Source organism: Hyperolius riggenbachi, chromosome 2, assembly GCF_040937935.1.
Source record: "Hyperolius riggenbachi isolate aHypRig1 chromosome 2, aHypRig1.pri, whole genome shotgun sequence".
Lineage (NCBI taxonomy): Eukaryota > Metazoa > Chordata > Amphibia > Anura > Hyperoliidae > Hyperolius > Hyperolius riggenbachi.
In genome coordinates this window covers 400,399,480-400,423,076 of record NC_090647.1, presented here as the reverse complement: position 1 = coordinate 400,423,076, position 23,597 = coordinate 400,399,480, and the positions used below count along the sequence as shown (strand labels likewise).

General features: G+C 45.3%; 1 protein-coding gene across 1 annotated transcript in view; it reads left to right on the top strand.

The window, feature by feature from the left end:
• ADORA1 (adenosine A1 receptor) overlaps window positions 1-23,597 on the top strand; it is a 302,408-nt gene that overhangs the window by 278,007 nt on the left and 804 nt on the right. The gene's annotated exons all lie outside the window — the stretch shown is intronic.

Here is a 23,597-nt window from a genome sequence, read left to right as displayed (position 1 = left end):
TTAGGGGCTAATTGGACCATGCCTTGTAAGGGTTTTTTCGCCTTCCTCTGGATCAACAGGGATATGTGAGGGAGCAGGCTGGTGTTGTACTTTATACTGGTTGAACTCGATGGACGTATGTCTTTTTTCAACCAAAATAACTATGTAACTATGTAACTATGCGAAGCGGGAATACTTCACAAAGCTCATCGGAGCACAAGCATCCAACCCCCAGCGTCTTTTTGCCACTTTCAACTCCCTGCTTAAACCCACCCCTCCCCCACCCTCCGTTTCCTCCCTCTCTGCCACAGATTTAGCCACCCACTTCACCAACAAAATTGTCTCCATCCATCAGGAAATCTTCAATCTTCACCACCCACCCCTTCCCAACCAGCTCCTCCTCCACCCTATCTTCCCCTCACCTCCTTCACTCCTACTACCACTGAGGAAATCAACCACCTACTGCAGACTTCCCATACCACTACCTCCCCCCTTGACCCCATCCCTTCTGATTTACTCCAGCCTCACTTCACGGATTTGGCCCCAGTCCTCACTACCCTGTTTAACCTCTCCCTATCCACAGGCACCTTCCCCTCAGACTTCAAGCAGGCCACTGTACTACCCCTGCTCAAGAACCCCTCCCTCGACCCCTCACTACCCTCCAACTATCGGCCTATCTCCCTCCTCCCCTTTGTGAACCAGACGCTCAAGGAGTGTTGAGGCAAACGCCTGACCCGGTACCTCAATGCCAACTCTCTGCTAGACCCATTGCAATCTGGATTTCGGCCTGCCCACTCAACCGAAACAGCCAGCTCTCACCAAAGTGGTCAAAGACCTTGCCTTAGCTAAAGCTGAAGGTAAATACTCCATTCTCCTCCTCCTTGACCTTTCAGCAGCTTTTGACACACTAGATCATCCCCTACTCCTCCAGTCCCTCCAGTTAATGGGCATTCACGACCTCGCCCTGAGCTGGCTTTCAGCCTACTTCTCCAACCGCTCCTTCACAACCTCCTTCAATGAGTCCTCATCCACCCCCAACCACCTCTCGGTGGGAGTCCCCGAAAGCTTGATCCTTGGCCCGTACTGTTCTCCCTATACACATTCTCCATTGGCAAGGTTATCTCCTCCATGGGTTTCAACTATCATCTGAATGCTGATGACACCAAGATCTACCTCCACACCCCTGACATATCCCCCACTACCATGGGCAAGGTCTCCTCCTGCCTATCAGCCATCTCCACCTTGATGTCCACTAGGTTCCTGAAACAAAAGCTAGACAAAACGGAATTTATGATCTTCCCACCCCGGCCATCCCTGAACCCCCAAGATGTGCATGTCACTGTTGACCACACTACCATTCGCCCTACCTCTCAAGCCCGATGTCTGGGTGTCACCCTGGACTCCGCACTCTCCTTCACTCCCCACATCCAAAACCTCACAAAGTCCTGCAACTTCCACCTTCATAACTTCTGCAAGATCTGCTCTTTCCTGACCTCTGCCACCACCAAACTCCTCATCCATGCTCTTATAATTTCCCGCCTTGATTACTGCAGTGCCCTTCTGTCTGGTCTACCTATGACCTGAATAGCCCCACTGCAGTCCATGAATGCAGCAGCCAGAATTATCCACTCCTCCCATCGCTCCACCACGGTGGCTCCCCTCCGTGAATCCTTCCACTGGCTTCCTATCCAGTCCAGAATCATATTCAGGATACTGTGTCTGACCTACAAATCTGTTCACAAAACCTGTCCAACCTACATTTCCGATCTTATGCAGAGGTACACATCTAGCCGCTCACTCTGCTCCTCGAATTAACTTTGCCTGACCGCCCCCCGCATCACCCAGTCCCATGCACACCTCCAGGACTTCTCAAGAGCTGCTCCAACATTATGGAACTCCCTACCTCCAGCCATTAGGGCAGCCCCTCCTTCAACATCTTCAAGAAGGCCCTCAAAACTCACCTTTTCACTCTGGCCTACCACCCCTCATAAGTGCCCTAAACCCGCAGCTGTTGGTCTGGTCCCCTACCTTTCATGTCCCTACTCTACCTCTAGATTGTAAGCCTTTGGGCAGGGTCCTCTTCCTTTTGTGTCCTACCTGATCATGTACCTCCATTACTGTGAACCCATGCTATGCATTTGAGTGAACCTAACTTGCCTAATCTCCATGCTCCCATCCAGTGACTGACTAAGCATTATCTTGTACTCCTACTGTGCTGCGTGATCTGGTTTTTCTTGTATTCCTGTGTTGTCATATTGCTGTATGTCACCCCTACATGTTGTATGTAACCTAAACTAATGTCCAGCGCTGCGTAACATGTTGGTGCTTTATAAATACAACAAATAAATTGCATATGGCCCAAGGTGTTAAAATATCACCTAGGCGAAAACTCAGGAGAGAAAGTGAATTGTATATGGGCTAAGGAGTCATGGATATGATGAAGGGCTCAAGTGGCAAGTTGGTGAAGTGAATGGAGGGAAAAAAATGCCCCCAGGGGCTTTAACACCACTAAGCAAGAGGCATCACGCAATTAAGACAAATGAGCTCACAACAATTTTGTCCCCAACTTGTTTGGCGAAGTACAAGTCAAGGTTCCGTTATGAAGAAAATATCCAAAGTGTTAAATATCCCTCGAAGCACCATCAAATCCATCATCTTCAAATGGTTGTAGGGAAGTGATTTGATGGCAATTTCAAAACCCGGGCTTCTCCGCATGCAAAGAGGTGCACTGTAGAAAAGACAAAGGCGCTCAGTTCTGGGTAAATGGGGGGGAAATAGATCCCTGGATAGGGCTCACCTTAGTATAAGCTGACTAGGCAGCAGTAAATGCACGCCCCACCCTTTGCAGCCAGGGGATGAGACTTGTGACAATGGCACTGCTCCAGCTCTCCATAGGAGATCCAACCTTCAGTGATCAGCTGATGGGCGGCCAGGAAGCTAGCCTAGCATGCAGATAGAGCGACGCCACTCTGTGGTTTCACAGTGGTAACAGCACTTATAATGGCTTTGCTGTCACTGTGCTGTATGTGTGGATGTTTGTAGTGCTGCTGAGCCACAGTTGGAATGGATATCTTCCAGCGCTGTTGTCAGGAACCAGCCCCGCGGCAAGCCTGCAGATACGGTTCCCGACTTCGGGTTTGACCAGATCGAGAGAGGAGCAGCCCCTCATTAGCCCCCTTATTCAAGCTACAACAAGGCTGTCGCCCCTCAAAGCACTTCTCACTGCCACCACTAGCTGCTGCTAGACACTTCAACGATCCCCACTCTGCTGTCGAGTGATCTGCACGCAGTCCGCGTTTTCGTATTTGGGTCAGCTTTGCGTTTAGGCCAAACACGGGAACGCCAAACACACAATACAATCGTACAGTAGCACGGCACAATCAGGCACTGGACTCATAACGTAAATTACACTGCAGTCTCTTCTAGGCTATGAGCAATGGCTTAGTACAGCAGAAGTCAAACTTATTAAAGGGATACTGTAGGGGGTCGGATGAAAATGAGTTGAACTTACCCGGGGCTTCTAACTGTCCCCCGCAGACATTCTGTGCCCGCGCAGCCACTCACCAATGCTCTGGCCCCGCCTCCGGTTCACTTCTGGAATTTCAGACTTTAACCACTTAAGGACTGCAGTCATAAAACCCCTTAAGGACCAGAGCCTTTTTTTCCATTCGGACCACTGCAGCTTTCACGGTTTATTGCTCAGTCATACAACCTACCACCTAAATGAATTTTACCTCCTTTTCTTGTCACTAATACAGCTTTCTTTCGGTGCTATTTGATTGCTGCTGCGAGTTTTACTTTTTATTATATTCATCAAAAAAGACATGAATTTTGTCAAAAAAAATGACTTTTTTAACTTTCTGTGCTGACATTTTTCAAATAAAGTAAAATTTCCTATACATTTGAGCGCGAAAGTTATTTTGCTACATGTCTTTGATAAAAAAAAACCATTCAGTGTATATTTATTGGATTGGGTAAAAGTTATAGCGTTTACAAACTATGGTGCCAAAAGTGAATTTTCCCATTTTCAAGCATCTCTGACTTTTCTGCGCACCTGTCAGGTTTCATGAGGGGCTAAAATTCCAGGATAGTACAAATCCCCCCCAAATGACCCCATTTTGGAAAGAAGACATCCCAAAGTATTCAATGAGAGGCATGGTGAGTTCATAGAAGATTTTATTTTTTGTCACAAGTTAGCGGAAAATGACACTTTGTAACAAAAAAAAAAAAAGTTTCCATTTCTTCTAACTTGCGACAAAAAAAAATGAAATCTGCCACGGACTCACTATGCTACTCTCTGAATATCTTGAAGTGTCTACTTTCCAAAATGGGGTCATTTGTGGGGTGTGTTCACTGTCCTGGCATTTTGGGGGGTGCCTAATTGTAAGCACCCCTGTAAAGCCTAAAGATGCACATTGGACTTTGGGCCCCTTAGCGCAGTTAGGCTGCAAAAAAGTGCCACACATGTGGTATTGCCGTACTCAGGAGAAGTAGTATAATGTGTTTTGGGGTGTATTTTTACACATACCCATGCTGGGTGGGAGAAATATCTCCGTAAATGACAATTGTTTTATTTTTTTTTACACACAATTGTCAATTTATAGAGATATTTCTCCCACTCAGCATGGGTATGTGGAAAAATACACCCCAAAACACATTATACTACTTCTCCTGAGTACGGCGATACCACATGTGTGGCACTTTTTTGCACCCTAACTGCGCTAAGGGGCCCAAAGTCCAATGAGTACCTTTAGGATTTCACAGGTCATTTTGAGAAATTTCGTTTCAAGACTGCTCCTCACGGTTTAGGGCCCCTAAAATGCCAGGACAGTATAGGAATCCCACAAATTACCCCATTTTAGAAAGAAGACACCCCAAGGTATTCCATTAGGAGGATGGTGAGTTCATAGAAGATTTTTTTTTTTTGTCACAAGTTAGCGGAAATTGATTTTAATTGTTTTTTTTTCACAAAGTGTCATTTTCCGCTAACTTGTGACAAAAATAAAATCTTCTATGAACTCACCATACTCCTAACGGAATACCTTGGGGTGTCTTCTTTCTAAAATGGGGTCATTTGTGGGGTTCCTATACTGCCCTGGCATTTTAGGGGCCCTAAACCGTGAGGAGTAGTCTTGAAACCAAATGTCGCAAAATGACCTGTGAAATCCTAAAGGTACTCATTGGACTTTGGGCCCCTTAGCGCACTTAGGGTGCAAAAAAGTGCCACACATGTGGTACCGCCGTACTCAGGAGAAGTAGTATAATGTGTTTTGGGGTGTATTTTTACACATACAGATGCTAGGTGGGAGAAATATCTCTGTAAATGACAATTATTTGATTTTTTTTACACACAATTGTCCATTTACAGAGAGATTTCTCCCACCCAGCATGGGTATGTATAAAAATACACCCCAAAACACATTATACTACTTCTTCTGAGTACGGCGATACCACATGTGTGACAATTTTTTGGAACCTAGGTGCGCTAAGGGGCCTAACGTCCTATTCACAGGTCATTTTGAGGCATTTGGATTCTAGACTACTCCTCACGGTTTAGGGCCCCTAAAATGCCAGGGCAGTATAGGAACCCCACAAGTGACCCAATTTTAGAAAGAAGACACCCCAAGGTATTCCGTTAGGGGTATGGTGAGTTCATAGAAGATTTTTTTTTTGTCACAAGTTAGCGGAAAATGACACTTTGTGAAAAAAAAAACAATACATATCAATTTCCGCTAACTTGTGACAAAAAATAAAATCTTCTATGAACTCACCATACTCCTAACGGAATACCTTGGGGTGTCTTCTTTCTAGAATGGGGTCATTTGTGGGGTTCCAATACTGCCCTGGCATTTTAGGGGCCCTAAACCGTGAGGAGTAGTCTTGAACCCAAATGTCTCAAAATGACCTGTGAAATCCTAAAGGTACTCATTGGACTTTGGGCCCCTTAGCACAGTTAGGCTGCAAAAAAGTGTCACACATGTGGTATCGCCGTATTCAGAAGAAGTAGTATAATGTGTTTTGTGGTGTATTTTTACATATAACCATGCTGGGTGGGAGAAATATCTCTGTAAATGACACATTTTTGATTTTTTTTTACACACAATTGTCCATTTACAGAGAGATTTCTCCCACCCAGCATGGGTATGTGTAAAAATACACCACAAAACACATTATACTACTTCTCCTGAGTATGGCGATACTACATGTGTGACACTTTTTTGCAGCCTAGGTGCGCTAAGGGGCCCAACGTCCTATTCACAGGTCATTTTGAGGCATTTGTTTTCTAGACTACTCCCCACGGTTTAGGGCCCCTAAAATGCCAGGGCAGTATAGGAACCCCACAAGTGACCCCATTTTAGAAAGACGACACCCCAAGGTATTCCGTTAGGGGTATGGTGAGTTCATAGAAGATTTTATTTTTTGTCACAAGTTAGTGAAAAATGACACTTTGTGAAAAAAACAATAAAAATCCAATTTCCGCTAACTTTTGACAAAAAATAAAATCTTCTATGAACTCATCATACACCTAACAGAATACCTTGGGGTGTCTTCTTTCTAAAATGGGGTCACTTGTGGGGTTCCTATACTGCCCTGGCATTTTACGGGCCCAAAACTGTGAGTAGTCTGGAAACCAAATTTCTCAAAATGACTGTTCAGGGGTATAAGCATCTGCAAATTTTGATGACAGGTGGTCTATGAGGGTGCAAATTTTGTGGAAACGGTCATAAACAGGGTGGCCTCTTAGATGACAGGATGTATTGGGCCTGATCTGATGGATAGGAGTGCTAGGGGGGTGACAGGAGGTGATTGATGGGTGTCTCAGGGGGCGGTTAGAGGGGAAAATAGATGCAATCAATGCACTGGGGAGGTGATCGGAAGGGGGTCTGAGGGGGATCTGAGGGTTTGGCCGAGTGATCAGGAGCCCACACGGGGCAAATTAGGGCCTGATCTGATAGGTAGGTGTGCTAGGGGGTGACAGGAGGTGATTTATGGGTGTCTCAAGGTGTGATTAGAGGGGGGAAATAGATGCAAGCAATGCACTAGCGAGGTGATCAGGGCTGGGGTCTGAGGGCGTTCTGAGGTGTGGGCGGGTGATTGGGTGCCCGCAAGGGGCAGATTAGGGTCTAATCTGATGGGTAACAGTGACAGGTGGTGATAGGGGGTGATTGATGGGTAATTAGTGGGTGTTTAGAGGAGAGAATAGATGTAAACACTGCGCTTGGGAGGTGATCTGATGTCGGATCTGCGGGCGATCTATTGGTGTGGGTGGGTGATCAGATTGCCCGCAAGGGGCAGGTTAGGGGCTGATTGATGGGTGGCAGTGACAGGGGGTGATTGATGGGTGGCAGTGACAGGGGGTGATTGACAGGTGATCAGTGGGTTATTACAGGGAAGAACGAATGTAAATAATGCACTGGCGAATCGATAAGGGGGGGTTTGAGGGCAATCTGAGCGTGTGGGCGGGCGATTGGGTGCCCGCAAGGGTCTAATCTGATGGGTAACAGTGACAGGTGGTGATAGGGGGTGATTGATGGGTAATTAGTGGGTGTTTAGAGGAGAGAATAGATGTAAACGATGGATTTGGGAGGTGAACTGATGTCGGATCTGCGGGCGATCTATTGGTGTGGGTGGGTGATCAGATTGCCCGCAAGGGGCAGGCTAGGGGCTGATTGATGGGTGGCAGTGACAGGGGGTGATTGATGGGTGGCAGTGACAGGGGGTGATTGACAGGTGATCAGTGGGTTATTACAGGGAAGAACAGATGTAAATAATGCACTGGCGAATCGATAAGGGGGGGGTTGAGGGCAATCTGAGCGTGTGGGCGGGCGATTGGGTGCCCGCAAGGGTCTAATCTGATGGGTAACAGTGACAGGTGGTGATAGGGGGTGATTGATGGGTAATTAGTGGGTGTTTAGAGGAGAGAATAGATGTAAACGATGGATTTGGGAGGTGATCTGATGTCGGATCTGCGGGCGATCTATTGGTGTGGGTGGGTGATCAGATTGCCCGCAAGGGGCAGGCTAGGGGCTGATTGATGGGTGGCAGTGACAGGGGGTGATTGATGGGTGGCAGTGACAGGGGGTGATTGACAGGTGATCAGTGGGTTATTACAGGGAAGAACAGATGTAAATAATGCACTGGCGAATCGATAAGGGGGGGGTTGAGGGCAATCTGAGCGTGTGGGTGGGCGATTGGGTGCCCGCAAGGGTCTAATCTGATGGGTAACAGTGACAGGTGGTGATAGGGGGTGATTGATGGGTAATTAGTGGGTGTTTAGAGGAGAGAATAGATGTAAACGATGGATTTGGGAGGTGATCTGATGTCGGATCTGCGGGCGATCTATTGGTGTGGGTGGGTGATCAGATTGCCCGCAAGGGGCAGGTTAGGGGCTGATTGATGGGTGGCAGTGACAGGGGGTGATTGACGGGTGATTGACAGGTGATTGACGGGTGATTGACGGGTGATTGACAGGTGATCAGGGGGGATAGATGCATACAGTACACAGGGGGGGGGAGGGTCTGGGGGGGGTCTGGGTAGAATCTGAGGGGTGGGGGGGGTGATCAGGAGGGAGCAGGGGGCAGTTTAGGGACTAAAAAAAAAAATAGCGTTGACAGATAGTGACAGGGAGTGATTGATGGGTGATTAGGGGGGTGATTGTGTGCAAATGGTGGTCTGGGGGGTGGGCAGGGGGGGGGTCTGAGGGGTACTGTGGGCGATCAGGGGGCAGGGGGGGGCAGATCAGTGTGTTTGGGTGCAGACTAGGGTGGCTGCAGCCTGCCCTGGTGGTCCCTCGGACACTGGGACCACCAGGGCAGGAGGCAGCCTGTATAATACACTTTGTAAACATTACAAAGCGTATTATACGCTTCCTATCCGGGGATCGTCGGGTTAACAACCCGCCGGCGCTTCCGATTGGCCGGCGGGTTGACGTCGTGGGTGGGCGGAGCCTATTGCCGGTGGATGCGCGTGCATCGCAGCGCGCGATCCCCGGCCAGAGAGTGCCCCAGGACCTGACGCCAATCTGCGTTACGTGGTCCTGGGGCTGCCACTTTGCCGCCGCCAATATGAAGTAGGCGGTCGGCAAGTGGTTAAAGTCTGAAATCCACTGCGCCTGCGTAGCCATGTCCTCGATCCCGCTGATGTCACCAGGAGTGTACTGCACAGGCACAGACCATACTGGGCCTGCGCAGTATGCTCCTGGTGACATCAGCGGGGTCGAGGACATGGCAACGCAGGCGCAGTGGTTTTCAGACTTTAAAGTATGAAAATCCAGAAGCGAACCGGAGGCGGGGCCGGAGCATCGGTGAGTGGCTGCGCGGGCACAGGATGTCTGCGGGGGACCATTAGAAGCCCTGTGTTAGTTCAACTCATTTTCCCCTGACCCCCCCGTACAGTGTCCCTTTAAATAACGATTTAATATTCCAGAACAAAGTGGAACAATGCAGAAAATATATACACAAGATTTACAAAAAAGGGCCCTGCCTTTTATGCTGGGAGATATGCCTGGAGGCTGCCATTTCGTTGGGAAGGGGAGGAACTAGTTTTAATTAACTTTCCAGACATTTCCCATGTCCCCATAGATCTAATTTCCACAGGTAAAAGTGTATTTTAGCACACACATCAAAAGACTTCCCTACTCCAAGTTACAGGTGACAAACACATTGGTGACAGTATTTCCTAGCAGATCAAAGGTAAGGACCTGACTGGCTATTGACTAATTAGCCATCTCCTAATTAGAGGCTAGGTAGACAGTCCCTAATTGAATGTCTAGGTTCATTTGCCTATCCAAAGAAATTGATCTATTCAAATACAGACAATGGTAGCTTTTCCTGCTGGAAACTGAATGCAGAGTTCATTTACATTTACATACAGGAACTCCATGAAGCCAGCTGGCTTTGAGCAGACATTCACATATGACACAGGCAGAAAAGGTGAAAATATGGCTTCCACGAGATACAATATGGCTGCTGTGTTCTGCATATTACCGTACATATCATCATCACCTCACAGCTGTAATACAGTACCTAATGTTCAATTTAGGACAACATTAAACATTCTGTGTGTCTAATATGTGTCTGTGTGTCCTATGGGAGAAAAGCGCTATAGAAATGTTATTGTATTGTATTATTGTATTGTAATAAACAAGCCAGGTTCTACATCCAGCGCATGTCAAAAGCTTCCTCTGTCAATGGCAATGTCCCATACGCTGGAGAGACTATTTCCACTCCAACCTATGCATACAAAATTACCACACCACACTGTAGTGGCCACTCTGTATTCAAATCGTGCATTCATTAGCATAAACCAATACACTCGGCGGTGGTATCAACAGAACCAAGCGGCTCAGCTGCAATGTGCAATTATACCTAGCGGTCTTACCACCTCCCTGCATGCAACATGCCACCGTATGGAAGTCCAGCGTTGTCCCCATCCTCAGCTCGGTCACCTGACCTGCAGTCAACAAGAAGTTGTGCTGCGCAGCTCTCACTCGAGTCTTTGCCGCTGTCTGCTTCACCAATCAATCTCCTCAAAGACCACAGTTAGCAGGCAGGCTGTTATAAACTGTTCTAATCACCTTGCTTCGACACCATCGTCTCACAGACTGTGAGATCACTTGACTCTCCACACCGCAAACAGGATATAGACTTTCTCAGGCTTCTTCAATGTTTACGTTATTTATTCAGGAAACAGGAATACAGATAGATACATACATCATATCCTAGCCATGCCAATCTTCATGTTGCATTACAAGCTCGTGATTAGACTCCCTGCTGGAGTCTATCAGGTACCTTCTTCCTAACTACGTTACACTAAACTACCTATGTACAGCATACATTATATCAGATTACAGAAAGGAAGAACATGCTTAGAAGTCGTCCCAGTCAGCCTTGCTAGCTAGTGCAGAAGGAAGAAGCAGAAGTGCCCTCTCGTAGCTCCCTCAGCCTTTTAATACTGACTAGGAAAGAGTTAAATATGACATCATCTTCGCCACCCCCTAGATTAGTCTATTGGTGGACCCACTTGTGGTGTCATCATACACACCTACTTGATTAATAATCAATGAGGCATTTGGCCTATATGCAGGACCGTGGATGTTTAGTAAATATGGCCAATGTTTTCTGTTCCTGTGGTTGAGGTCAGAGTAGTCCGATGGCCTTCTTTTAGGAACATGTTCTCAGTATCTGCGTGTATCCTCTGCTACACGCAGACCCTGAGATGCCTCTGCCTGCATCACAAAGCCTCTATTTATTTTAAAGGCATACACTGCGGACAAGACTTTTACATAAAACTCAGGCCAAGTAACTGAGGCCTACTTAAATTATAACAATCCCCCCTAAAACGGCTTGACCCGCAGATCCCAGCGTCTGAACCTCCCAGTACCTGGTTTCTTTTCTTTTATGTTTCACTTTTCGATGTTCGTGCTCACACAACTTCTCTGCTCTCGGCGATTACCCCTGGAAGAGGAAGAGCAAGACCTCTTGGTCTTCCTGTAACCAGGCTCTCTGGGGAGGCCCTACTTCTAAGTCCCTCTATACCACATGCTCAGCATTTGCGTCACTTCCGTATCACTCACAAACTTGCATGACCACAGAAAAGTGAAACTCGTTTGGTTGTTACTCAAGGGAGCAGTGCCAGGTGCCTTCTAAAAGAACGCCTTTATACAATCAGCTCCATCACAGGTACTACTAAACCTATACCCGTACCCCTGTATATCCCTTAATTTGAAAATATCGGTTTAGGAGATTGTTTATGAGGCACCAATCTCTGGACCAGGCTAATTTGTTTTACGTAATTTTAACACGCAACCTCACCTGGATAATGATGCCTAAAGTTGTCATCCCCATCCAGACGACCAGTGGGTGTAGAAAGAACTTTGGAACTGCAGAGGCCCAGTCCGAGTGTCCCTGGAACATCACCGGAACCTTTGTCCACCAGGTCAGACTGGAACTCACCTGCTCATTTTTGTGTTCTACCTCATGAAGATCACCTGTATCATGGTGAAATCTTACCTCTAACTTAGTGTACTGTTTGTTTAACCTTTGTAACAAAATGTGGTCGTCTTGGATCAAAACCTGTTCCCCTTTTTCCCATGTCGTGTTCTCTTTCAGGACGGGAACTACCCGTGAAACTTTGCACTTTAGAGTTCTCTTAACAATTTGAGAAACAACGTCATCCAACCTGGATGACTGGATCCATATGGGATCTCTGCTCCCACAATATGTTCACCTTGGAAACTCCCCCTTATCGGAACAATTATGAGAATATACCTTGAATGTATCATTAGAACTTATGTTAAAAAAACAAACCTTTCCTTCCGCCACCGGAACTATCGGTTGGGCTTCAGGGTGGATCTTTTGAATGGTAGCCTCGCATTCTGCGTTATTGAGCCTGCAGGCTTCTTCACTAAATTTGACTTGCCCCGGCCAACGCAGGTACTTCTGCAAGAATTGCCTGCATGAGGACAACTCTACTTGCTTCACCTCCCCGTCTAGCACCAAAAAAGGTTGACCTCTCAGGTCCTGGTGTAAGACCCGGGTTGAGGTGGGAACTAAGGAAGTGGCGGTGCCTAAAGGAATGTTGCACTGTTTCCATTTGTTCACCCAAACATCTCGAAGCTGCCATGCAAAAGATCCTTCTCCAGAAAAATTAATATACCTCCCCTTGTCCAATCTCTCGCTGACAAAATATGTCCCCAGCTGTCCTGATTGGACCTCTTCCCCCCTTATGTCCTGAGGCACACTATGTACCTGAGGTTGGGATGACTGTACTCTCTGCAATCGTTCGATTAAGAGTACCTCTTCACTTACCCAACTATCATGAGGATAAGCTGCTGCATATGGACTGTGTAATATCGTCCCCTGTTGTGACCCGTGTGGTGTGAATGGGGTTCCCTGTGTGGGCTTTCCCTCCCCCGGGACCGCTCTCCCCACCCTCTTTGTCACCTGGAAATGTGGCTTGATCTCGATTTTTACTTCTTGTTTCGAGAACCACCCACCCTCGGCTTTCCAGCCTTTACGTGTGTATAGTTGTTTCAGAGGCACTCTCTGTTGGTAGCTCCAGAGTGTGATGTTGTCCCCCGCGTCTCTCCGGCAGGAGAATTGACGCCTCCTACTCGTTCCTCTCCAATCTGGAACCATCTCACTCTGCATAACCAAGACAAGGTACCCCTGAATCACACACTCCACCTTTTGCACGTACCCATTGTACTGCAATGTACCTTTTAACAAACCTTTGGATCGGTGCATCGATTCTGGGAGTGTGGTATTAAATAGCAGATTTACACTGCCATTCAATCCCCACTGCCCGCACACCTGACCCTTCAGACCTTTCACCCACATTGTGCCATGAAATTTGTTTTCTCCTGGCACAAGTGCTTTTTCCCTCCATCCCTGCTTGGTCCATCTGTGCCAATCAGAGGGAGGTGTGAAAGGATCGGTACCTTTGTCACCCAACATCAACATGTTTGGGCCTTGCATTCTCATTAACCCATTATTATACATGAGAATGTCCTCTCTTCGTTCTCCTAGGACGGAATGGCAACCTAGGATCACCATCAGCATGGTACTCTTCATTATAAAAGCACCACCTTGGGAAAGAAAAACATTAGCACTTTGCATTATGCTTTGCTCAGACAGTTTTGTTAGTCTCTTTCCGATCTCCGAAATCTCGGTTTTTAGTCTCTTTCCAATTTCAGGAATCTCGTGTTTTAGTCTCTTTCCAATTTCAGGAATCTCGTGTTTTAGTCTCTTTCCGATTTCAGGAATCTCGTGTTCCTCCAAGCTTGGATTGGCATCTGGAACCTTTCGCTTATCCGACTGACATCTCCATCTTTGCTGCCAGCACTGCAGCTGTCTCAATTCCATATTGCCAAACACCTGAAATCGAAATACAAACAAATCAATTCTTATTAATGATTTGGGATTCGCCCTGCGGCTTGTACTCTTTACACTTTAAATTGATCAATATATACCGTAATTGATCTCGTTGCTTTATGGTTCTCATGAACTCTGTTTACTCTTATTGGTAGATTGGAGTTAACCTTCACCCCCCTACCTCAGTACTATCCTGTTTACAATATGCTCCCGCGGACTTCACCTTTGGAAGCTCGCTTCACCTTTGGAAGCTCTCACCCCATTGCAGCTCACTCCACATCCCCCCTTATCTGTCCATGCGCGGCCGTCGCATGCACAGATTACGGATGCCACACCTGATGCTGCTTTGCAGGTGAGCCTGCAATGCTCTTACTCATTATCGCATTTACTTATCTAGAACTTCATCGCGATACCAGCTCTGCTAGAAGTTCTGTGTGTTGTACCCTCTGACCAATGTTTGCCGTGCCACTACCCCCAGACTTCCCAAAAAAACGGCTGCCTCCCTGTAGGAAGGAGCACTTTGCACTTAAACTACACAGGGTGCAGGGCTAAGCATACCAGCGTCGCATGCCTGTATGCAGATCCCTGAATACCCACATGGTAGGTAGTCACCTGGCAAACAGCGTACTGATACACTGTCACTCTGTACATGGCAATTCTATCATCTGTATAATTGCCCCAAGAACTGCGGTCAGTTTTTGTTCTTTGTGTTACAATTGATAGGAGCTGGAAAAAACATATTTGACCAATCAGTGGACGAAAAAAACGCACAAAAAAAACAGCCCCAGCCCAGCATAGACCACTCAGTCAAGCTCTGGCCCTGTCCACGACAAAAACCGGAAAAAACGTTACCGCTCTCCAGAAGCGGCGACAGAAACCCGAATTGGTCAACTCCCTTTTTTCCAACTCCGGCACCCCCCTGATGCACTGTCCCCCCCTATACGCTATTGGGAACTCATGCTGCACCACCCATTAAGGTGCCCCACTTACAGGAATAATCCCGTAAGCAACTCAGTACAGACACTTCCCTGACCTGCACTGCTACGTGTGTCCCTGCACCTAGCTGGGACACTTTTCCTATCCGTGCTCCTGCTAATCATACAGTAATAGCTTGTTGCACGTATCCTGGCATTCCTTTCCACGGACTCAGGGAAAACCTCTGGGGAAATACTTTGAGACCCGAGACACACAGTAGCATGTCTCTGTATTTCTACCCCCCTCCCTTTCAGCTGCTCTGCCCGGAGCCGCGAGCACAGCCTGACGTGACGTGGATTCCCCAGCCCCTCCTCCCCCCTGCCATGACGTGTGGGGGTCATGACTCTCGGGGGCGTGCTCTCTCCACTGCCGCCATTTTGAGTCCTGGACTGCCAGCTAAGATGGCTGCTCCCATAGCAGCCTCTCGTTTCCTATATCTTAGGAGAGAAAACAAAATACAAACAGAACAAACATTTTATGCATAATTACAAAGCATCTATCCACAATGCAGAGTAAAAAAAAAAATCATACATTCCTGGATGTCCGTAAAAACCTAAGGAGAAATCCTTGGGACGTGGAAAACACCCTCTCTCCACAAATCACCTGCAGCTTATCTCAGCCATAACTCAGAACTACTACAGCACGCCGCATAACTCTAAACCACATTAACGGCTAGTACTGCTGAGACGAACAACAGACGAGCTGGCTGAACAACATAACAGATGCGGATATGTACAAGCATGTTAGCAACTCTGACTGGAAACGCACGGAGGAAAGACAAACAAAAACCTCACCCATTATCTCAGCTGTCACTATGCGAACTTACACAGCTACCCAGAGACAAGGGCTGTCCACCCAGCTCCCCGAAAAAAAAAGAAAAAAGAAAAAAAAAACAGCTCACCGAGAAAAAACTTACTTCTAAGTTTTACAACTGTTCTCTCCTTCCCTCTCCTGTCTACTCGGCTACCTCTCTCCCCTGTCCACCACTAACACTGTTGGTTTCCCTCTGCCGCGGGGGACCCCCCCCCCTTTATCTATCATCCTGCCCAGTCTCTGGACAGGGAGAGAAAAACAAAACAAAACCCAGAGAGAGAGAAAACAAAACATCTGCCACACAGGAACATCGAATCCTAAGAAACAATCAAAGCGCATAAACTCTGAAAACACATTCTGTATTTACAAGATGCGAAACCCGCAGCCTCCACGCTGCAATTAACACAGAATGTACACATTAACACATTATCCTCCTCTCATACAATAAAGATAATGCAACATAACAACGTAGAACATACTTGCCTGAGCAGAGGACTTTGTAAGCCTGTGAATTCGACCAGCTTATGGCAACTTTTTCACGACACTGAGTGGATCTCTGGAACTCCTGAGCGTCATCTCTGTGTACCCACACTGGCTCAGCGGATCGATATCCAGCGGCAGCTGCCAGCCGGCCTCGGAGCGTTCCAGTCACCTGCGATCCGGTTTAGGCTATGACTGATGTGCACTCACAGCCAAAGTTTAACATCCATGAGTGTCGCCGCTGGTTCCCTCGAATTGCAGCCCGTGTGTGCTCGGCTCCCACACACTCACCCCAGCTTATCAGTATCAGCTTGATAAGCTTTACAGTCCGTGTCCGTCTATTCCGCTTGTTTTGCTGTGGAATATCTTGAAACCACTTTCTTCGGCCCCGGCCCCGTCTGCCTGTATTGCTAGGCAGGGAAGGATTTCAGCACCACTGTTATAAACTGTTCTAATCACCTTGCTTCGACACCATCGTCTCACAGACTGTGAGATCACTTGACTCTCCACACCGCAAACAGGATATAGACTTTCTCAGGCTTCTTCAATGTTTACGTTATTTATTCAGGAAACAGGAATACAGATAGATACATACATCATATCCTAGCCATGCCAATCTTCATGTTGCATTACAAGCTCGTGATTAGACTCCCTGCTGGAGTCTATCAGGTACCTTCTTCCTAACTACGTTACACTAAACTACCTATGTACAGCATACATTATATCAGATTACAGAAAGGAAGAACATGCTTAGAAGTCGTCCCAGTCAGCCTTGCTAGCTAGTGCAGAAGGAAGAAGCAGAAGTGCCCTCTCGTAGCTCCCTCAGCCTTTTAATACTGACTAGGAAAGAGTTAAATATGACATCATCTTCGCCACCCCCTAGATTAGTCTATTGGTGGACCCACTTGTGGTGTCATCATACACACCTACTTGATTAATAATCAATGAGGCATTTGGCCTATATGCAGGACCGTGGATGTTTAGTAAATATGGCCAATGTTTTCTGTTCCTGTGGTTGAGGTCAGAGTAGTCCGATGGCCTTCTTTTAGGAACATGTTCTCAGTATCTGCGTGTATCCTCTGCTACACGCAGACCCTGAGATGCCTCTGCCTGCATCACAAAGCCTCTATTTATTTTAAAGGCATACACTGCGGACAAGACTTTTACATAAAACTCAGGCCAAGTAACTGAGGCCTACTTAAATTATAACACCGGCCACTGTTATAGACTGTGCCTGAAATTGACCACACTGCCACTCGCTGTGCTTACAAGATTGTTTGGTTTATTTGCACCATAGTGTTTCCTAATCCAGGATTTCATCCTCAGTCTTCATTAGGGCATATGACATCACCATGGAACACTTCACTAAATAACTAGGCATCCATCAATCAAATACTGCCCTCCCAGAAAGTCGGTCCCCTTCGGTGTGTGTGTGTGTGTGTGTGTGTATGTGTGTGTGTGTGTGTGTGTGAAAAAATAGGATTACCAAATGGGTAGTTGAGGGGGAACCAAGGAACACAGTTCTTGAGTTGGTTCCAGGCAGTTAGTGAGTGAGCAAATATCGGGGAGAGAAATTATATTAGACCATTGGAGGGCAGGGAGGGTATGTGGAGCTAGTAGGTCATTAATCGTATGTGCTAATTTTCCACTGCCTATGTCATAATCATATTATTCTTTGTCTAATTGTTTTATTCTGAATTCCAATAAAACCTTTAGGAGGAGGACAAAACTACTGTAAGTAGGAGGGTTTTCATCATTGTATGCTGGACATTCAGCCTGATGTCTTATTTAAAAAGTGTTTTTGTAGTTAGTTATTTGGGTTGAAAAAAAGACATACACGTCTATCGAGTTCAACCAGAAAACAAAGTACAACACCAGCCTGCTCCCTCACATGTCCCTGTTGATCCAGAGGAAGGTGAAAAACCCTTACAAGGCATCGTCCAATTAGCCCCAAAAGGGAAAAAATTCCTTCCCGACTCCAGATGGCAATCAGATAAAATCCCTGGATCAACACCACTGGGCATTACCTAGTAATTATAGTCATGGATGTCTTTCATTGCAAATAAAGCATCTAAGCCTCCTTTAAATGCAGATATGGAATTTGCCATAACTTCCTGTGGCAATGCATTCCACATCTTAATCACGCTTACTGTAAAGAACCCTTTCCTAAATAAATGGTTAAAATTTTTTCCTCCATGCGCAGATCATGTCCTCTACTCCTTGGCCCTGGGCCTTGAGACAAAAAGCTCATCCACCAAGCTTTCATATTGCCCTGTGATGTATTTATACATGTTAATTAGATCCCCTCTAAGGCATCTTTTCTCTAGACTAAATAAACCCAATTTATCTCATCTTTCTTGGTAAGTGAGCCCTTCCATCCCTCGTATCAATTTTGTTGCCCATCTCTGCACCTGCTCTAAAACTGCAATATCTTTCTTGTAATATGGTGCCCAGAACTGAATTCCATATTCCAGATGTGGCCTTACTAGAGAGTTAAACAGGGGCAATATTATGCTAGTATCTCAAGTTTTTATTTCCCTTTTAATGCATCCCAAAATTTTATTAGCTTCAGCTGCAGCGGTTTGGCATTCAATACGATTATTTAACTTGTTGTCGATGAGTACTCCTAAGTCCTTCTCCAAGTTTGATGTCTCCATCTGTATCCTGTTTATTTTGTATGGTGCTAGACCATTGCTACAACCAACATGCATGACTTTACATTTTTCAACATTGAATTTAATATGCCATTTATGTGCCTATATAGCCATCCTATCCAGATTCTGTTGCAATATGTCACTTCCTGAGTGTTTATCATTCTGCACAATTTTGTATCATCTGCAAAAAAAGCAAAATTGCTATCTACTGCATCTACTAGATCATTAATAAATAAATTGAAGAGCACTGGACCATGTACTGACCCCCTGTGGGACCCCACTGCTAACGGCCACCCATTTTGAATATGATCCATTGACCACAACTCTTTGTTTTCTGTCCATTAGCCAGTTCCCTATCCATGCACATAGACTCTTCCCCTGTCCTTGCATCCTCAACTTTTGCACCAGACTTTTGTGGGGAACAGTGTCGAAAGGCCTTTGAAAAGTCCAAGTATATCACATCTACAGCATTCCCAATATCCACATTAGTATTCACTACCTCATAAAAGCTGAGCATGTTAGTCAAACAGGACCTGTCTTTAGTAAACCCATGCTGATGCTGAGAAATAAGATTATTTTCTACTATGAAGTCTTGTATAGTATCTCTTCGTAACCCCTCAAATAGTTTGCATACAACTGATGTTAAGCTTACAGGTCTATAATTTCCCAGATCTGATTTTTTTGCCCTTATTAAATAATGGGAAAATGTGGGCTGTACGCCAATCTACTGGAACTCTGCCAGTTGAAAGAGAGTCACAGAAGATAAGATAAAGGTGTTTATCAATAGCTGAACTTAATTCTCATAGGACCCGAGCAGGGGTGTAACTAGAAGTCCCCGGGCCCCCCTGCTCGCTCAGGGCTGTTTTGGGGGGATGGAGGGGTCTCAGCATGAGGGGAGAGCATTGGCCATCGGCGGGGAGGGGGTACAGCCCCCCCCCCTCACTTCGGACTCTCCCATCAGCGCGTTCCCCTCCAGCATCAATTACCATGCGAGTAGCAGCGAACAGCGAACTCCAGCTCAAGAGGTCTCCGATCTCTGTGTGTGACGCTACTTCCTGTGTAAACAGGAAGTAACGTCACACACAGAGAGCGGAACCTCTGGATGAAAGTATGAGTTGGTGCTCGCTGTCCGCCGCTGCTCGCATGGTAATTGATGCTGGAGGGGAACGCGCTTAAAGAGAATCTGTATTGTTAAAATCGCACAAAAGTAAACATACCAGTGCGTTAGGGGACATCTCCTATTACCCTCTGACACAATTTCGCCGCTCCTCACCGCATTAAAAGTGGTTAAAAACAGTTTTAAAAAGTTTGTTTATAAACAAACAAAATGGCCACCAAAACAGGAAGTAGGTTGATGTACAGTATGTCCACACATAGAAAATACATCCATACACAAGCAGGCTGTATACAGCCTTCCTTTTGAATCTCAAGAGATCATTTGTGTGTTTCTTTCCCCCTGTTCTCATGCACTGAAGTTTCAGGCTGCTCGTTTCTTCCTGCAAACAGCTTTGCCCTTGTCTGTAAATCTTCAGTATGTGAAAGCCCAGCCAGCTCAGAGGACGATTTATCCAGCTTGTAAACGATAAGAGAGAAGAGAGAAGCTGCCCTAATCTAAATAATACACAGGCAGTGTGCATAGAGGGGCCTGGAAGGGGGAGTTCATAGCAGAACCACAACACTGAAGAACTTGGCAGCCTTCCAGACACAGGCTGACAAGTCTGACGGGGGAAAGATACATTGATTTATTACAGAGACAGTGATAGTATAAAGTGCTGCAGTAAGCCAGAACACATTAGAATAGCTTTTGGAATTTGTAGGATGATAAAAAACAGGATGCAATTTTTGTTACGGAGTCTCTTTAAGGAAGAGCCCGAGGTGAGAAGGGGGGACTGTGCCCCCTCCCCGCCGATGGCCAATGCTGCATGGCTCACATCCCCTATTGTTACACCAGTGGACCCGAGGGTGCATGCCATCCGGGCCAGATGCCTTGTCTATTTTTAATTTATTTAGTCTTGCCTTCACTTCTTCCTGTGTTAAGTATTTAATATAACAGTTGGAAGACTGAGACTCTTCTGCATCTGTAATTTGCAACAGTGATGGTTTCCTTGTGAAGACAGAAACAAAGAGAACATTTAATAACTCTGCCTTACCTTGGTCATCCACCATTGAGTTCCCACCCTCATCCTTTAGGAGTCCATCACAGTCAACCTTTCTTTTTTTAGAGTTGATGTACTTGTAAAACTTCTTTGGGTTAGATTTCATATCCCTAGCGATTTGATTTCCAGCTTCAATCTTTGCCAGCCTAATTTCTTTTTTACAACTTTTATTGCACTCCTTATTATTGCTTAATGCAGCCTCGGTCTCCTCCTGTTTTAGGACCTTATAGGCATTCTTTTTCCACTTAATTTTATCTCCAACCTTTACATTTATCCATAGAGGCCTTTTTTAATACCTAGACGCTTTGTTTCCATATTGGATATATTTACTACAATATTGATTGAGAATAATTTTAAAAGCTTGCCATTTCCCTTCAGTGTAGCACATTATCCCAGTTCACCAAACTTAGTGCTTGCCTGAGTTGATTGAAATTTTTTTGCTTTTCTAAAATTCATAGTTTTAGTTGTCCCGCTGCCCCGCGGGCTATCGGTCACCAGATCAAACGTTATCATGTTGTGATCACTATTTCCCAAATGTTCTTGAACCTGCACATTCGGTACATTATCTAGTCTATTTGAAATGATCAAATCCAGCAACACATTCACCCTAGTTGGTTCAGTTACCATTTGAGTCAGGTAACTGTCCTGAAGGGTTGCCAGAAAGCTGCTTCTTTTACCAGAATGGGTAGCCTTAATACTCCAGTCAATGGCCTCAATTCACTAAGATCATGCTGGAGATAATAAGGCAAGAGAAAACTTACCTCCACTTATCTCTTCATTCCTTACGTTACTTCTTCTGTAGTTAATTTACCTCCTCTGTAGTTAATTTACCTCCTCTGTAGTTAAGTTACCTCCTCTGTAGTTATTTTCACACGCAGTTAATGAACAGCCTGTCTTTAACTCTGGAGTTATTTTAAGGATTAAAGAGTCAACTTAAAGACAGAAGAGTTAACTTTATGTTTGCCTGAGGTAAAATGTTTCCTGAATACTACATGCCTTATCACCATGATAACAACTCTAGAAGAGTTATTAAAGACAGGAGATAAGCTTAGTGAATTGAGGCCATTGTCTGGAAAGTTGAAGTCGCCCATAACTATGACCTCATTTTTATTGCAGCTTTTTCAATCTGCTGAAGTTATTGCAGTTCTGCAGCTTCAGGAATTTGTGGTAGCCTGTAGCATACCCCAATAAGCAATTGGCAACAGTTATTTCCACCATGAATATTTATCCATCTCATCATATTTATCCATCTCATCATTCATGACATCTGTAAAAGAGTTCTGCTCCTTTAAAATCCTTTATTTCAAATCTGCAGTCACATCAATGATGGTGCAACAAATATGCAGAGAGGTATTTCACATGCAGGCAAACAGCTTTTTTTCCATTGCTGTTTCTGCAGAGGCTATTGCATGCATGTGAGAATGTACCCCCTGCGATACCACACAGCCTCATTCCATTGATCACTGCCCTTATGTACTGCATATCCTAGCAAATTAGCACTGCGGACAGAAACTTCTTAAATGTAAATTTAAATTTTTCACTTTTCACAATGTTAGTGAGGGCTGGAACCCACTAGAGGTTTTTTTTTTTTGAGTGTTTAGGGATCACTTTCAATCACTAGCGATTTCCCTAAATGCTCTGTTATTGTTATTTAGTCATCCAATGTTTTATACATGATACGCTGCATGAAATGCCCCGCAAGAGGAATCTACTGTATATAGGAGAAACCGGACAAAAACTGCACACAAGAATGAACCATCACCGCTTTTAAATGAATGAGGGTGAAATGGACATGCCAGTGGGCCAACACTTCTGTAAACCAGGACACAGCAAAGACGTAATGATCCGCACCACCTTCACAAATGTATCTTCATTTATTTAGTAAAAAACATACAAAATTAAAAAACTGTGAGGCAAGACAGTCCACTGTTTCAGGCTCCTGCCCATCTTCAAGTTGCCTAGTTCTGAAGAGACATACACACACTAACAAATATATGTATCCACGATTATAAAAATACAGAAACCCCTTAATCTTAAATATTACAAAGCATCAAAAGCTACCCATCAGTACATTAAACATAGAAGGGTTCAGCCGCACTGTTCAGTATAAATAAGGGCTAAAGATAACAAAAGAAATGGCATCCGTGTCAACTCAAAACAAACCACGGAATGCCGACCAATAGAAAACAGACATGAATTATTTTAAAACTGTAATGGCTGAAAACTGAAAAAATTTTTTTTCCAGTTTTTCTTAGTATTCCCATTATAATGCATTTAGAATCAAAGAATTCTTAGCATAATGCTCCTCCCAAAGAAAGCCTAATTGGTGGCAGAAAAAAAACAAGGTATAGATCATTTCGTTGTGATAAGTAGTGATAAAGTTATTGGGAATGAATGGGAGGAGCGCTGAAATTTGAAAATTCCTCTTGTCCATAAGGTGAAAAATGGTTAATAGAGGGCTTTTTGGGCTCTTTTAGCCCTTTATACTTTCCTAGTAGTTCTGGGCCACCATGAGTTGTCTGGGTATTCTTCATTTATTCATAAGTGCTTATTATGTTAAATGGTTGTACTACAATACATATTCCAATTATTATAGTTTAGCAGTTACTGTCTTTACATATACACTAGTAACTATGTAACATTTGTTAACCTCCATAGATATTTTG